Below are 18,266 nucleotides of genomic sequence, written 5' to 3' on the forward strand. Positions count from 1 at the left end.
TAAACCAAAAGTAAGTAATAAAAGAGAAACAGGAAGATGAGAATCAGAGGAAACAAACAGGCAACAGATAATAAAGTGGCAGACGTAAGCCCCAACTTATCGATAATTACATTAAATGTAAATGAAACCAATCTTCCAATTAAAAAGCAGAGTTGGGCAAGTGGATTAAAAACACAGCCGATTCTCTATTGTTTATCAGAAATCTATTTCAAACTCAACTGCATGGATTGACTGAAACTGAAGAGATGGAAAAAATATACTATAAAAACGTTAATTAAAAAAAATGACAGTAACTGCATTAATATTATATAAAATAGACTTCAAAGGAAAAAATGATCAGAAACAGTGGAGGACATTACCTAATAATAAAGGATTGGAACTTCATGAAGACATAAGCTAACGAACGGGTGTGCCCCAAATATGTGAACCAAAATATGGGAGAGCCAAAAGGGGAAATGGACAAATCCTTTGGGGTACCGGAAACTTCAATACTCCATCTTGGCAACTGTTCTATCTACTTAATTGAAAAACAGCAAGGGTATAAAAGGTCTGAGAAAAACAACCAACCCATGAGATCTAATATGAATCTCAAACAATAGCAGAACATGCAGGTCTTTCAAACACGCTGGGAATATTCACCAATATACACCATATGCTAATTCCGGACCATAAAACAAACCTCCACAAATTTAAAATAATTGAAATCATACATAATGTATTTCCCTAACCATAATGGAATCAAACTAGAAATCATATGGAAAGGCAAGTCTTTGAACACATGCACGTGAAATAACATAGTTCTAAATAGTCCGGAGGTCAAAGACAAGGTCTCAAGGGAATTCTATATATGAGTGTACAGCTGACTCTTGAACAACGTGGGGATGGGGGCGCTGACCCCTCCCCCCCAGGCAAAAATCCGTGTGTAACTTTTGACTCCCTAAAGGCTTAACTAACTAATAGCCTACTGTCGACCAAAATTCTTACAACATAAACTGTCGATGAACACATATTTTGTAAGTTATATGTGGTGTATGCTGTATTTTTACAATAAAGGAAGCCAGAGAAGAGAAAGTGTCATTAAAAAAATCATAAGGAATTTGGTACAGCCACTCTGGAAAACAGTGTGGAGGTCCCTTAAAAAGTGAAAAATTGAGCTACTCTATGATCCAGCCATTGCACTACTGGGTGTTTACCCTAAAGGTACAGACGTAGTGAAGAGAAGGTCCATATATACCCCAATGTTCATAGCAGCATTGTCCACAATAGCTAAATCGTGGAAGGAGCCGAGATGCCCTTCAACAGGTGACTGGATTAAGAAGATGTGGTGCATATATACAATGGAATATTACTCAGCTATCAGAAAGAACGAGTTCTCAACATTTGCTGCAACATGGACAGCACTGGAGGAGATAATGCTAAGTGAAATAAGTCAAGCAGAGAAAGACAATTATCATATGATTTCTCTCATCTATGGAACATAAGAACTAGGAAGATCCATAGGGGAAGAAAGGGATAAAGAAAGGGGGGGTAATCAGAAGGGGGAATGAAGCATGAGAGTCTATGGATTCTGAGAAACAAACTGAGGGCCTCAGAGGGGAGGGGGGTGGGGGAATGGGATAGGCTGATGATGGGTAGTAAGGAGGGCACGTATTGCATGGTGCACTGGGTGTTATACACAATTAATGAATCATCGAACTTTACATTGGAAACCGGGATGTACTGTATGGTGGCTAACATAGTATAATAAAAAATCATAAAAAAATAAATAAAATAAAATAAATAAAAATCATAAGGAAAAGGGAATACATTGCACTACTGGGTGTTTACCCTAAAGGTACAGACGTAGTGAAGAGAAGGTCCATATATACCCCAATGTTCATAGCAGCATTGTCCACAATAGCTAAATCGTGGAAGGAGCCGAGATGCCCTTCAACAGGTGACTGGATTAAGAAGATGTGGTGCATATATACAATGGAATATTACTCAGCTATCAGAAAGAACGAGTTCTCAACATTTGCTGCAACATGGACAGCACTGGAGGAGATAATGCTAAGTGAAATAAGTCAAGCAGAGAAAGACAATTATCATATGATTTCTCTCATCTATGGAACATAAGAACTAGGAAGATCCGTAGGGGAAGAAAGGGATAAAGAAAGGGGGGGTAATCAGAAGGGGGAATGAAGCATGAGAGTCTATGGATTCTGAGAAACAAACTGAGGGCCTCAGAGGGGAGGGGGGTGGGGGAATGGGATAGGCTGATGATGGGTAGTAAGGAGGGCACGTATTGCATGGTGCACTGGGTGTTATACACAATTAATGAATCATCGAACTTTACATTGGAAACCGGGATGTACTGTATGGTGGCTAACATAGTATAATAAAAAATCATAAAAAAATAAATAAAATAAAATAAATAAAAATCATAAGGAAAAGGGAATACATTTGCAGCGCCGTCCTGCATTTATCAGGAAAAAAAATCCACTTATTGGTGGACCCTTCCAGTTCAAACCTGTGTTGTTCAAGGGTCAACTATGTGTATAGAATTGAATGAAAATGAAAACACAACATATCAAAATAGGTAGGGTGCCTCTCAAGAGGTGCTGAGAGAGAAATTCACAGCACTAACTGCTCATAGGGTAAAGGAAGAAAAGTCTTAATGAATAATCTAAATTTTTGCTCCAAGAAACTAGAAAAAGGATCAAAATAAGACTAGAAGTAAGTAGAAGGAACAAAATAGCAAATGCAAGACTAGAAATTAAGGAAGTAAAAAAACAGGAAAGCAAGAGCAAAAATCTGGCTCTTCCAAAAAAATCAATATAATTGATTATCTTCTAATAAAAATGACAAAGAACAGAGACAAAACAAATGGTCCCCAATGTCAGGGAGGAAATAGAGACCTTCTCTACAGACCTTGCCACCATTAAAATGATAACAAGGTGACACTGAAAACAATTGTCCTTTCTCATAAATTCAACAATTTGGCAGAGATGGGATAATTCCTCAAAACCATAAACTGTCAACACTCAGCAGAGACGAAGTAGATAATCTGAATCCTTCTATAAGAGAAATTAACCTTATAATCTGAGATGTCCCAAAAAAGGAATGTCTAGGCACAGGTCCTTTCATTGGAGAATTATACCAAATATTTAAATAAAAATGTAGACTGATTTTACATAATCTCCTTCAAAAAATGGAAGAGGAGGAAACACTTTACAAGTTATTGTATATGGACAATATTATTCCGATACAATAACATCCCTAAACAATTCTAAGCCACTACAAAAATATCAAAACTACAGGCCAATATCTCTCATGAACTTAGGTGTAAAATTCCTCCAGGACATGGTAGTAAGTTGACACACTGACATATGACAGAATTGCACATCGCGGCCAAGTGAGATTTATTGCAGGTGTGCAAGGACCGTTCATGATTCTAAAATCATTCAGTACAATCCACTAGACCACAGATGACAGAAAACAACAACAACAGATAATCCCATTGATTGACAACAAAAAGAATCTGACAAACTCTGATGCCCTTTTAGTCAGCAAGTTAGGAATTGAAGGGAACTATCTCCACTTGATAAAGAGCATCCACAGAGCAACGCACAACGCCTTCCTCATGGTGAGAGACTGAAGACCAATCCTTGGGATCAGAAATGAGACCTTTTCTCACTGCTTTTCCTCCACGAAGCTCTGGCAGCGCCAGCCTGTGGAGCAAGACAAGACAAAAAAGGCATAAAGATTGAAAGGAAAGAAAAAACCTGTTCTGTTTGTGGATGACAACCTTGTCTTCAGAGAACATCGCTCCAAAACTATAAAAAAAACAACAAACCCACCTGGAATTAGCAGGTGAGTTCAGCAAAGATACGAAGTCCACATTCCTCGCGCAAAAATCAATTGCATTTCTATGTACTAACATTAAATATGTGGAACACAAAATTATAATACAATACAATTTATGATTATTTCAAAGAAAATTAATTGGATACAAGCATAACAAAACATGTACAGTCTCTCTGGTGAACATGGCCAAACGCTAACAAAGGAAATGAAATGCAGAGGCATACTCGTTTCACGAATTGGAAGATCAACATGGGAAAGATGTCATTTATCTCAAACAAACCTACAAGTCCTACTAAGTTTCTATCAAGATCTCAGCCCTGTTTCTTGGTTGACCCAGGTGAACTTATTCTACTATTTATATAGAAAGTATAGATCCCATAATAGCTTACACTTCTTTTACAGTAGAAGAAAGTTGGAGGAATCACTCTACTCCATCTGAATCCCTTCTATAAAGCTGTGGCGATCAAGACCGATTGCTATTGTCAAGACAGACACATAGATCAATTGAACAGAATCAGAACTGAGCATTGATTTTTGACACTAATGATTTGTGACAAAGGTGAGAAAGCACTTCAGTGGAGGAGGGCAGCCTTTTCGAGAGGCTGTGCTGGAGCAGGTGGAACCCGGGGGAAACATCTGACCTCAACCGAAGTCCCACACTTTGTGCAAAAATTAGCCCCAAGGGGTCACAGACTTAAAAGTAAACCTGACGCTATGCCATTTTCACACACACACACACACACACACACACACACACACACACAGAGGAAAATCTTCAGGATCTAGGCTATATGGTTTAATAGGTTTGACACCACAATTGCTATCAGTAAAAGAAAATGTGATCAGTGGGACCTTGTCAAAACTGAAAACGGGCAACCTGTTACGTGGATGAAGAGACCAGACGAAGATTGAAGGAAATATTTGGAAGCTACTAGGAACTAGTATCCAGAATACAGAAAGGACTCAAAATGGAACAGTAAAAAAATAAAAATGTCCAATTACAAATGAATGAAGAGGTTGTTCCCACAGGATGTGCAGATAGATGGCCGATGATAAGCCCGTGGAGAGAGAATCAGCATCATCAGCCTACAGGGAAATGGAAATTACAACCACACGAGATGTTACCACGTGCCCTTAAGAAGGACTGAAGTAAGTAACAAACATACCCAGTGCAGGTGGGGAAGTGGAGAAGCTGGATTGCTCACGCCTTGGGTGACACGACAGTCGTTGCTAGAGGGCCTTCCATGTGGGATTCACATTCTTCCCCCAACTCTGTTGTGGGTGACACCACTCCCCTGGTGGGCACTCCACATTCCAGCCTGCCCCTGAGGATGAGGAGGCATCTCTGCATCCCAGGAAAGGAAGCTGGGGTTCAGCGGGGACGCACCGCTCGCTGGCCTCCCTCTGGTTGCTTGGATGTCATTTATCAACATCGCTTTGTCTTGCACAAACTTTTGCTATGAGATTGGCCACCCCATCCCCCAGCCTCGCCCTCCACTCAATGCCTACTCGTTCTTTGGAGGGAAGACTCCCTGCCTCTCGGGACCAGGTCCAGCCCCTCTCGGAGACTCACCCTGCCTTTGCAAAGCTCCCACGATGATTTAGTGATTCTGTATCTACTGGTCAGCTCGCTCGTGTCCTGCCTGCCATGTGCAGATGGCTCGCTGCACGAGGGCAGAGAGAGACCCCTCTGTTTGCATTCTGGCTACAATCTCTGTGACGCGAGTGAGCACGCCCATCCCATCAGCTCCTGGTGGATGTCACATGCTCTTCCATATACAGAAGATGCAAAAACGAGGAGGAGAGAACCATTCAGATAGAGGTTACAACTGGGTTTGCGGCCCCGCAGAGGTGGAGAGCGGGCAGTTGTCAGGTCTGTGCTCCCAGGGCCAGGGAGGACCTCCCAAGTGGAGGGACACTCATTTCTGCAGCCTTGAGAAAAGGGTCACTGTTCAGAATGATGGGTGGGAGGTGATCACTGAGTTCAAGCATGGAGGTTGGAATAGTCTGGCACAACCCGGTTCATGCCTCCTCAGAAGCCCTCAGTCATCCCCCTGTCCCCCAGGTCTGTCAGTTTACAGACCTGGAAGCTGAAGGGAGGTGTGCGGCACCAACAGGGGAAGAGAAGACAGAAGATAGGCTCCTGTAGCTTCCCCAGCTGGTACTTCCGTCCCCGAGCCACGGTGGTGGCCTCAAGACGAGGCTGGGCCCTTCCTGAGCACACACGGAGGGAGGGATGCCCTGCAGGCCCCTGGGGGCTGGGAAGGGGCCGGTCCACTCTCCCCAGGCCAGCAGAGCGGTTCCGGGAGATGGGGGCCCGGTCCACTCTGCTCTGCTCTCTGGAATCCTGGTGCCGGCCAGGGTCCCCCGTGGCTCACTACAACCTGCTATAATTTCACACGTCAATCCCAAGGGTGGTGTCACTATTCCTGTCCCAGAACTGGGGAAACCAATGCCCAGGGGGTGGAGTATTTATCTGGGGACGCACAGGTAGTCAGACCTGAAGCTTGAGTGTCTTCCAACCTTTCTTATCGTAGGAAAAGAACATAGCTTCTGTTTAGTTTTTATAGGACAAGGTGAATTTTATTAGGAGTTTGAGTTAATTTCTGGAAGACTATATGAAATTACCATTGCCCCTAGGGAGTGGGGATGGGTGGAGGGAGGCAGATGCACACTTCATAGCACACCTTGTTGACCATTTTGCTTTAATCATAGAATAAGTATATGAAGTTAATGGAATTTACAAAGGGTCCACCGGTAGGATAATGGGAATGGGATGCATTATGTCTATATGAGAGCAAAAGGCAACTGGGGAATGCAGTGAAAGACAAGTAAGAAATACATACGACCGGAAATACATGTGACAAGAGATGGTTGTCCCTTTCCTTGACAGACACCAACGGGAACCCCCATGAAAGGGGAGCCTTGCCGTGCTCATGAACAGAGAAGCTCGGTATTCTGAGGAGGTCAGCTGTACCTACGTTGACCTGTACATCCAACACAGTCATAATCGGAATCCCAAAGCGCATTTTCATTGTGTGCATTTTGCTTCTGTGTGTTGTGTATATGAGCGTGTGACTGCAGTGTTCGTTGTAACATACATGGAACAGCAAAGGGATGAGAATAGTCAAAACATCTCAAAAGAATAGAAACAGCCAAGTGGCCTACTTGCCTTGTCAAATGTTGCAAGGAATTTATTATCAATCACAGGAATTAAGACAGAAAGGGATTGGCCCTGAGGATGGACAGATAGACCACAGGGATGCAATTGAGAATCCAGGAAGCTTGATTTACAAGTGACTGGAGGACGATTCAGGAGAAGGAACATGGAGAATTGCTTAGCCGTTTGGGAAAAAAGTAAGCCATTGACAGATACTATCACACACACGGTGGACATGTGTGGCGTGAAGGGAGGCAAGTGGTGGAGATGTGGTGTTCCCACACCCATCATCCCTGCACCACTCTCCCTGTCACCGCTGCCTACCTCTCATTCCCATCAGGACAGCAGTGACCCACTTGCAGAGTCTAGTCCCCGAGGCAAGCTCCTCAGCTGGCCACTGCATTACTGAAGCCAAGGACAAAGGACAGAATGAGAAAAAAGATAAGGAGTGTATGTAACTGCAAACAGCAGTTTGGATCAATAACAAGGAAACAAATAACCCAGTAAAACAAGCCAGAAGGCGCCAATATTAATACTTCTCCAAATGCAAATATCCTATCAAGTAAGGAAATAGTCCCAGGCTCAGCAGTAATCAGAGAAATACCAATTAAGACAATAACCAGATACTCTTTTGCCCCCCCACTGAGGAGGGGGTGCCCACGGCTCACAGGCCTGTGGCCTGGTGTGACCAGGCCAGCCTTCCATCCTGGAGGGTGACAACTCAGACTGCTCCTTCCCATCTCCCTGACAGCCAGCAGCTGGCACAGGACGCAGGCTCTGCAGATGAAATCTGCCCACCATGGCCTGGGACTCAGGATCCAGGGAAGCAGAGGAGCAGGCCAAGCTCCTCACTGCACAGGCGGCCACAGCGGCTGTGCTAACAGGAGAAAAGTCCCCCGCCCCCTCTGTGCACTTGCACAGCCTGCCCATAGCGTTCATTGATATATTCTCCACCAGCCCTGACAGAGCGCAGACGATCCAGGTTTATATTGTTTATATATGCGTCTCTGGAGCCTAGCAGGAGCCAGTTCACATGGTCAGCCCCTGGGAATAATCTTTCACGAGTGAACGAGTGAGAAAATGTGTAAATGATGACATAAGCCCAGGGAGGTTTTAGAGTTTATATTGATTTCCTCTTATTATTTTTATCGTCCTCCCAACGTGCCTGAGAAGTGATGACAATTCTCAAACCCCTGGTTTTTTGGGCAACAGCTTGGGGACTCCTTCAGCCGTGAGAGTCATGTGTGCGGCTCTGGGAGCAGCCAAAGCAGGAAGCCAAGGGCAGGCCCTTCCCCTCCGGAGCACCCTGCCCTTGGCCGCTTGGCACTGGGTTCTTGGCCAGCTGAGCCCAATGTCCTACCTTCTCAGAGGCATCACCGTAGCACAGCTGCAGGGCATAAAGGACAGACTCTGTCTCTTTGGTGTCCTTCCCTGTGAATCGAGGTCATTGTATTTACACTGAACCTCTCCTTGCCCCTTTTAAGCAAAAGTGTTCTGCTTACCAACCCGCATAGCAATATGGCCATAAAGACAATAGGTCATCAGCTCACGCCTGGCCTGACTGTCGATCTCTCCCCATTGGAGAGAAAGCCTCCTAGCCAGTGACAGAGAGCCCCCACATCCGTGAACAATGACAGGGAGTGCAAGTTTATGATATTTTCCGTGGTCTGGCTCCGTCTTCTAATGGAAGTCTCTCCAGAGAAGCATGCCACGAATGCTAACCAGGGGCCGGTAGCCCTGGGAAGAGCGGCCCGGAGCTGCCTCCTATCCCTGCCGGCCTCTGCTTCCTCCGTCTGCTTTCATGTGGGTTTTGGCATCCACAGCTTTGGCAAGAATGGTTTGGACATGGTGAGACCAAAGGCGAGTGGAAGAATTTGTTTCCTGGGTTGGTCTTAGATGCATGAACTTCTCATTTAGGGGAAAAGATCAGTAGGTGTGTTTTATTTTTTCTTCTCAAAATACTTTAAACAATTACAGAATGATTTTCCTTGCGTGCTGGTTTCCGTGCTGAAAGGCGAAAGCCACACTGAACATTCGTTTCCGTCTTTGTGAGTATTTTGTGTGTCCTGAGTGCCAGACAGGTGGGGCTGCGGTGATAATTGCGGTGACGCCGATGGCTCACGGTGATGACATCTCCAAGCCACATGTCAACCCCTGTACCCGTGTGAGGTCACAGAATCCTCACGGCCCACCGCTGGGGCTGTGACTGGCTCGCAGACGGTAGGCAGAGGGCCCACCTTTCTCCACCCTGAGAGCCCTGTGCTCCTCAAACCAAGTCCCATGATTAAATCCGGCTGGTCACCTGAGATCCCGATGGGTATTGATAAAGACCCAGGTCTTCCGTCCTCGGATCCATGTTGACCTTCCTGCTTCCAAGACGCTACTTCCAGAAAGGCATTTCTTTTCAGTCTTATTTATTCGATTCACATGGATTGATACCAACAACACAGCAAGAGCTAGGGCAATCCCAAATTCCTCTCTGTTTTGAAACACACTCATTCACGTAGGACTGTCACTTCTTTCAAATACATCAGCTCAGCATTGGTTTTCCCAGTGGACACAGCTGGGTCTACACCCGCTCACTCGGAACTCCCCAGGTCTTCCCGCCTTTCCTTCATCCCACTTCCTGCTTTTCTTAAACCGCGTCATGCATAGCCTTCTGCAGGTTCTTCTTGCTTCTTAAGTTATAAGACACACACCTTCCCCTCACATTCGAGCCTGCCAACAATTCTTTCCTGAGTTTTTTTTTTTTAAAGATTTTATTTATTTTTTTGAGAGAGAGAGAGAGAGAGAGAGAGAGAACGCGCCAGCGTGAGCTGGGGGAGGGGTAGAGGAAGAGGGAGGAGCAGACTCCCCGCTGAGCAGGGAGCCCCACTCAGGACTCCCTCCTAGGAACAGAGATCATGACCTGAGCTGAAGGCAGACGCTTAACCCACTGAGCCCCCAGGTGCCCCTCACTCCTGAATTACATCCCGCATAATCTTAAGGACATGTAAATATTGAAGGGCTCTGGCACTTCCAAAATTAGAACCTCTCCGTTGCCTTCTTTCCCATTTCCGTGCACACCCGTCCTCACGGTGGCTTCGAGGGGCAGACGTTGGAGCAAGGACCGTGACTTGTTCCGCCTCTCCCCCCAGAGTTGATTGGGAACCTCTGTGTTAATAGACGAGTCCCCAGCTTCCCCAGGCCTCCTGAAAACAAGGGTGAATGTGGGAGGAGTGAGAACACGGGTTTCTCCTTATTAGGTGAAGGGCATCTTTAGCTTTGGGGTATTGGCCTGTGGCCCCTGGGTCACGCACAGGCTCAGGTGCTCTCTGTGCTGTGCCTGTGACCCTGCACGACCCTGCTCCTCTCCCCATCACTCGTCTGGGGGAGCACCTGCACCTCTCACGCAGAATTGGGAGGTCACATCTGGCAACGCTGAGGGCAGACGTGGGACAGAAACACAGAGAAGCCGAGATCAGACCCACGGGGCTCTCCTGTGGAACGTGGGTCAGCCCATGTCAGTCTCCGTGCCTGAAGAAGTACCTGGAGTCCACCTCCCCCTGGGAGGACAGGCCCTGAGGACTTGGGGTCAGAGAAAGAAGATACGTCCCCCTTAGTTTACGCTACTTTTCCTCAGACTGGCTCCCAAGCCCATCTCCGCCCGTGCAGCCTGTTCCCGCTACCACCTTCTGAACACGGCAGCTCCAGGCTCATCCCCTGGCCACGTCCCTTCCCCTGGGTCGGCTGCTCTATGCAGAAAACACCAGCTGCCATGGCCCGCAGGCATGTCCCCAGCTCAGCCTTCAGGTGTCCCCACACGCTTTACAGAGAAGACCTTGTCGTCCAGCCTCCTGTCCCTTGTCCCTAGCTCCCGTGACCGGGGGCACATACGTACACATTCAGACCCAGGCCTGCTGTATTCACTGAATGTTTATGCCCCCTACCAAAGTCCTAAGCCCTGACCCCCCCGTGTGATGACTTCTAGGAGGTCATGACCGTGAGGCCCCCGTGATGGGATCCGTGCCCTCCTAAGAAGAGGAAGCCGTCCCAGTCCCCAGCATTTGAGGCCACAGCGAGAAGTCGGTGTCAGCAAGCCGGGAAGACGCCCTCACAGGAAGCACGTCTGCCAGCGCCCTGATCCGGGACATCCAGCCTCCAGAAGAACCCGGTCCGTGGAACTTCGTTAGGGCCGCCCGAAATGTCTGAGACACTTGCATCTTGGGAAAGATACTTCTCAGTGCAAACACGTCCTTAGAATTGGCACCGTTTCTGAAGGGAGCACGGTGCAGGAGCAGCTCTGTGTGTACAGAAGCCTGACGTTGTGCAACTCTGCACAGCCCCCCCCCCCCCCCGAGACCCTGCGCCACGCTCTCGGATGCACCTGCTCCCCGGTAAGAGCTGGGCCCTGCTCTAGCATAACCGAGAGGTCGTGACAGTGTTCTCCCAGGAAGGGTGAGCACAAAGTAAAGAGCAGCTAGAAGCGTGAGGAACGCAGACCTCTGAGGTTTGGGGCTCCAGACTCCACTGCTCATCAGAGACCCGGCTGAAATGCACAGTGGACATTTCCTGCACTGACAGCACCGTGAGAAGAGCAGTGACGGTGTGGTGGCCAGGCGGGATACTGTGCTCCCGTGTGCTCCACGGGCCCAGCGGTTGTGCTGACCCGGGCCTCCCTCATGCTAGACCACGTTCCATGATCGGGGGCCCCAGAGCCTCCTGCCTCAGGGGTCTTGCCTGTTCTGGGATCTCTAGGACGCCCTCCTGGGGTCAGTGTGGGCCCCATGGGGCCTGGAGTTGGTCAAGGGAAGGGCGTGTAGCCCACAGTCCCCAGGGCACAGGACGTACACAACAATAGATGGGCCAGGTGTGGACCGGGGCTGGGGGTGTGGGTCCGTGGTCCTGCCGTGGACACAGAAGTTGGGCCATCCATATGTAGCACCCAGGAGCCAGCACCATCCCCGTGGACGTGGGGCTGTCATATCTGCTTTTATTTCTGGACTCTGTTTGCTAGTTCGTAGGTCTCTTCATGTGTGACATCAGCCACAGTGTTTTACTGCCCGAGAAAGCTGGCGTGACCTTATAGCTCAGTCCTGTGCTTGGAGTCCTGCCGATCCTGGCTTCGTGCATTTCTACATGAGGTTGAAAATAAGCTCCTGGGTTTTTGTTATCGAGTGTGCGTTCAATCTTACAAATGAGTTTGGCAGGTTGTCCTTTTGAGGATGTGAGGTTTCCCCCTCCTTTTTTTTTATTTCAAGATTTTATTTATTTATTTGACAGAGAGAGACAGCCAGCGAGAGAGGAACACAAGCAGGGGGAGGAAGGAGCAGGCTCCCAGTGGAGCAGGGAGCCCGATGCGGGGCTCGATCCCAGGACCCCGGGATCACGCCCTGAGCCGAAGGCAGATGCTTAACTGACTGAGCCACCCAGGTGCCCCTTCTTAGGACTATTTTAAATGGAGTGTCCTTCCTCATGAAGATCCCACTTGTATTATGCAGGAGGAGGGTATGAAAGCTGGTGTACGCACTTCCCCCATGATGGACTGTGGAGAACGCTGTGCAACTGTGCTGTTCAGCAGAGCACCCGGATAATCCCATTTACTTTGTTCTTAACCATTTACAGGGCACTTACCACACTGTGGGTACCGTTCTCAGCAATTAAACAGTATTAAAACACTGCGTCTTCATGGCAGGCCTATGAGATCCGTACCACAACTGCCCCTAGTTTAGGGGTGACCCCGCTGAGCCATTCGGCCACCTCACACCCCGGCGAGCGTCAGCCTGGGACCTGGGGCTTTGGGGCTGATGGTCCTTGTCATAGCGCTGCCACGTGATTTAATGCCAAATAAAGTTATACCCCAAATGCCGTCTCCCTCTGCTGTGCAGAAAGAGTGGATGTGAACTTAACGTGCTGGCATCTGATGGGGATACCGTTTGAGGAACCTGGAGGTTTGTGTAGTTCAAACAGAGGAGTGTCCGCTGAGCAGAAGCCCCTGCACACCGCGCACGCCACGTGTGCGGAAACTCCGGCTGTGGCGCGCTCTGCCCACCCACACGGCTGACCACAATCTTCCATAAATGTCAGGAAATGACTTTTTAAGTAATGATAAAAAAAACCAGACAGCCTGAAATACAAAGCCTTGCAATTTATCCAATTTACCAAATGTGGTTTATTTGGGGACACAGGTTTTGTTTGGTTTTTGCACCAAACCATTGCACCAAATTGACCTCCTTGCTGTCCGATGACAGGGGACTCCCCCGACTGCACTTCTGACTCTGTCCTTTAGTGAATTCACTGTATTTATTTATGTGCAATGGGCCGGGGCTGCAGGCGAATGAAGGCAAGTGTATTTTTGTTTAGTCTAGTTTGGACCGAGGACTTTGCTTCGCCGCCCTCCCTCCTTCCTCCTCTCCTTTCTTGAGGGTGCACAGCATCTGCAAAGAAACTGTCTTAAAAAGAGCACATGTGGGTTATTGTAAAGATAAGCATTTTCAACAAAGCGCAGAGGTAAGAGCATCGGGGCGCTGGGCACCGGCTCACAAAGAGCCGTGACAGGACTTGGAGGCGTGAGTTTTGCAGAAGCAGCCTTCCAAATACATCGTCGTGAAGCTCTACCTGCGTGTGGCTTTACGAAGAGGACTCCCAGCACGAATCTTCCGCAGGGCCCTGAGACAGGGGTGCCTTCTCCGTTGGAGCCGGGGAAGGGTGGCCAGCGGGGAAAACCAATGTCAGCATGCATGCAAGAGGTCCAATCCCAGCTTGATGCACCTGTCACCACGCAAGGTGCACTCAGCCTGGCCGCCAGCCCACACACCAGTCCAGAGCCACGGAGGCTGCTGTGCCGAGTCCGTAGCTGTGTTTCCCTGCGTGAATGCTGTGCCCTGCGCTTTCCATCTCCAGCATGATCGCGCTCATGCTGGGAGGTTGCGTGTTGCCTTTGTTGTATGTTGTGTGTCTGTGCTTCCAGAGCACAACCTTCTCTCCAGCCTTTTGAATACGTGGGATACGTTGTAACAGCGGCGTAGCCCTCGGCATCTTCTGTGGTATCATCAGGCATTCTGGGCGGTTCCATCCTTACGGGCTGAATCCCTTCTTTATATACCAGTGAATTCTTTTTTAATCAGATGCCAAACATGGTGAGTTTTAGATCTTGGGGAAACTGGGTACATGTTGTTGCTCTCTTGATTTTTGTTATTTGCTCTGGGATGGACGTAATAAGTGATTGAACACAGTTTGATTCTTCCAGATCTTTAGAGCTTTGTCACGTGGGCCAGACCTGGATCTACAGCTACTATCAGCTCACTTACTGATGAGTTTGGTGCTATCACCAAAACGTAACCCTTTTCACCCTGGCTGGTGGGCAACAGAGCTGTCTCGGCCCATCCCTCCCCTGTGAGCTGTGGGATCGTTCCCAACCCAGCCTCACTGCTTTGCCATACGCAGGTGCGGACCTGTGATCACCTGGGGTGTGAGGGGCCCCTCCGCAGACCCCCAACTTCTGTCTGTGCATTCTTCCCTCCCCGGGACCCTGCACACAGCCATGTGGCCTCTGGGCTCCCCTCCCTGTCCCGAGCCCAGCATCTGCCCTAGACAGCGTGCTAAGGACTTGTGTTCACATCCTGGGGATCCCGTCTTCTCTGCCTGAGAGCCGGGGTCTCGGTAACCGCTGCTTCACCAATTTTGCCAGCTCCTTTAATTTTTTCAGTCAGGAGGATAAATCAATCCCCGTTATTCTATCTTGGCCCAAAGTGGCTTTTTGTTTTTAAAGCAAAAAACAATCTTTGGTCCAATATTCACCCAGCGTGTATCGTCTCAACTCTATTTCTTCCTTCCTTTCCTTCATTTTAGCAGAAGGCATATGCTGCCGTATCCTCTCTCCCCACTGACCCGAGGCACTGTCACAGGTGGGACAATGTCTCCCAAATCCAAGGGGTGATGTCCCGATCCCCGGGACCTCAGAATGGGTCTGAATTTGGAGAGGAGTCTTAAAGAGGTCATTGAGGTAAAACGAGGTCTCTAGGGTGGGCTCTACTCCAATGTGACTGGTGTCCTTATCAGAAGAGGACGTCAGGAGGCAGACACACATGGAGGGATGACCACGTGAGGACATGGGGAGGAGACGGCCATCTGCATGGCCAGGGGAGGCCTCGGGAGGGACTGGCCCTGCCATGCCTGATCTCGGACCTCCAGCTTCCAGGACGCGAGAGATAAATGTCTGTTCTGGCCACCCCGGCTGACTAATGCAGGTCCCTTCCCTGGGCCACCGTCAGGTTCCCCTGCCTGCGGGCCTATAGGCAGGACTGTGGGAGGGGGTCAGGACTGGGTTCCCCCTGCCCAGCCAGCCTGGGCCAGGGCATTCCTCGCTGACCTGTCCTCAGGGCCCCCGCGGCTGCATTCTGTTGGGAACTGTGTCCTAACTCCAAGTTCCTAAGCCCAAAGTTTTGGCTTCCACTTTGGCCTAATTCATAACGGATCCTGCCTTTAGAAGCCCCCGGGCTGACCAGGCTTTGTGGAGCCTGAAGTTCGTACAATTCAGAGGGGTCTGCTTCTTAAAAAAGGTCTCACAGGGGCGCCTGGGTGGCACAGCGGTTAAGCGCCTGCCTTCAGCTCAGGGCGTGATCCCGGCGTTCTGGGATCGAGCCCCACATCAGGCTCCTCCGCTATGAGCCTGCTTCTTCCTCTCCCACTCCCCCTGCTTGTGTTCCCTCTCTCGCTGGCTGTCTCTATCTCTGTTAAATAAATAAATAAAATCTTAAAAAAAAAAAAAGGTCTCACAATTACAAACTCAAATTACAAATTCAAAATGAGGTGCAAACCAGAGAATTTATTTAGAATGAGGAAAGAAATCACAGCACATTTTTTAAAAACCTGACAACTGCCCTATATATTTCTCACCATTCTTTTCATTTTTTTTTTAAATTCTAGTAGAATTAACGCACAGAGCTGTAGTAGTTTCCAGTGTACAGTATTGTGACTCCACACTTGATGTGACACCCTGTGCTCATCGCAGGTGTCCTCCTTCATCCCCATTGCCTGTTTCCCCATCCCCCACCCGCCTCCCCTCTGGTGACCAGCAGTGTGCTCTCCAGGGTTGAGAGTCTGCGCTTTGGTTTGTCTCCTTTTTCTTTGTTTGTTTGGTTTCTTAAATTCCGCATATGAGTGAGATCATATGACATTTGTGTTTGTCAGCTCATTTCGTTTTAATACATACGCTTCCTAGCATATCTGAATTTTATGGTCAGTAATATAAGAGCATAAAAATTAATGTCAAGTTACACATTAACTGCACACATTTTTATGTGCTGCTTTGTTGTTCCGAGCTACATAATTGTATTGCCAAATTACTCCTACTTCCTCTAGGAGTGTGTTCCCGAATTCCGGTTTCTCAGGCTTTCCTGCACTGGGTGGAGGCAGCTCGTTGGAGGGCCTGTCTGGAACTGAGGGACTGCATCTGGGGGAGCTGAGTGAGATATTCTGGTCCATTCTCATTTGTCCGGCATGCTGGTGCCGTTTGGGGCTACTGTCGAGAGACTGAGGCTCCAGTCGAGAAGATCAGAAGTGCGTGTGTTTGTCTCTAACCGTGCCCACCATGCAATCGAGTCTGCCCCCCCCTTCCGCGAGCAGGAACTGTCCCTTGTCCGATGCCCTGGAGCCACACTGTTGGAAGAACGCTTGAAGTCCTCACACCTGCTCTGTCTACAGGCACCGTGGACCTCCTCTCTCTTCCCCTTCCCGCACACCTGGGTGCAAGCCACTCTGGGAAGCGCTCACGTCTCTGGTGACTTCTGTCCTTCAGCTATGGGTCTGGACTCCGGGCCAGAGTCACTGGGGATGCCCTCGTTTGACTCCAAAAGCAAGCCATGCTTGCTCTGAGTCGGTGAACAGTGACCGAGCTGCAAACAGCATGGGTGTAACCCATAGGACTCAGCTTATATCCAGTCTATACTACCTCCGGCCTCCCTTTGCTCGAACCTGCAGTCCTACCAAGACTGCTGACATGATGGAAGTGCGCAGAAGTAACCGCAGGGTGCAAAGATTCGGGGTGCTGACAGACGCAGTTAACATAGCTTCCTTTGCAAATTTTGCCAAATCTACCAGTACTAATATCAGTGAGTGTACTGGGAGTGGCCTGTGCAGGGGCGGGTCTCTGAGGCTGACATGTCACAAATTGCCTGGTTCATCTGCCCTTAAGAGGTCCCCTCCCCGGCAAGGGACAAACGTTGAACATCCAGCCCACGGTGTGCCACCACAGAGAAGCCTCTGGGAAGCGCCTGGGTGCAGGTGCCTCTTCCTTGGACCTCAGACAGTCGGCCTGCCTCAGCCTCTAGGGCACTCACCTCAATCTGACAGCCCCCCCCCCAAGCCCTGGCAGAGCCCCCCGACCACCCTCCCCAGAGTTCCTGCTTCAGCCCACGTCCTGGGCTGCAGCCAGCAGGGCTGGGCCACTGCTCCACCTCGCAGGGACTGAGGGGTTCTAAATGCCCTCAGACTAGGCAAACATAGAGAGCAGCTATTCTTTAGAGATGAGGATAATTTTCAGGATCAACTGTATATGTCAGCCTTGGAGGTTTACCTAATTCTTCCTTGTCTTTCCCCCCTGCCAGTAACCTTGTGAGGTATGGGTGGGGGTCCCAGCTGTCCTAGTCCGCTGGGGCCACTTAACAAACACCACTGAAGGGGGCTGGCCCAGCAGACACAGATTTCTCAGGTCTCAGAGCTGGGGTCCAGGACCAGGGCACCGGCACAGTTGGCTCCTGGCTGTCAGATGACCATCTTCTTCCTGTGTGTTTTCACAGCAGGGAGAGAGAGCATGACCCCCTTGGGGCTGCTTTTCTTATAAGGACTCTGATCTCACAATGCGGGCTGCCCCGATGGCTCCTAAAATCGCAAACACCATTACACTGGGCTTAGGGTTGCAACCTATGGATTTGGGAGCACACAATTCAGTGCATAGAACCATGTCACAGATTTGAAAACCAAGGCTCCGAGAGGCTCCTAGGTGACCTGATGTCCCACGCTTGGGGGTGCAGAGCCTTGCCTTAAATTCAGATGCTCAGTCCAGGCATAAACTCCAGCAAGCACGCCGTGAAGCCCCTTTTCCTGGATGTAAGGTCCCCAGGGCAAGGCTCTCTGTTCTGCTGGCGGAGTGAGCCAGACCCCTATACACAGGCGTGCTTCACGAATGCGTGTGCACCTGTCACTGTGCACATGGCTGACACCCACCCCAACCGGAGGATTCTGAGGAAAACATGATGAAGAATGTGAAATGTGTGCAAAC

This window comes from Ursus americanus, chromosome 3 (genome assembly GCF_024610735.1).
Source record: "Ursus americanus isolate L20-20 chromosome 3, mUrsAme1.1.p, whole genome shotgun sequence".
NCBI classification, from domain to species: Eukaryota; Metazoa; Chordata; class Mammalia; order Carnivora; family Ursidae; genus Ursus; species Ursus americanus.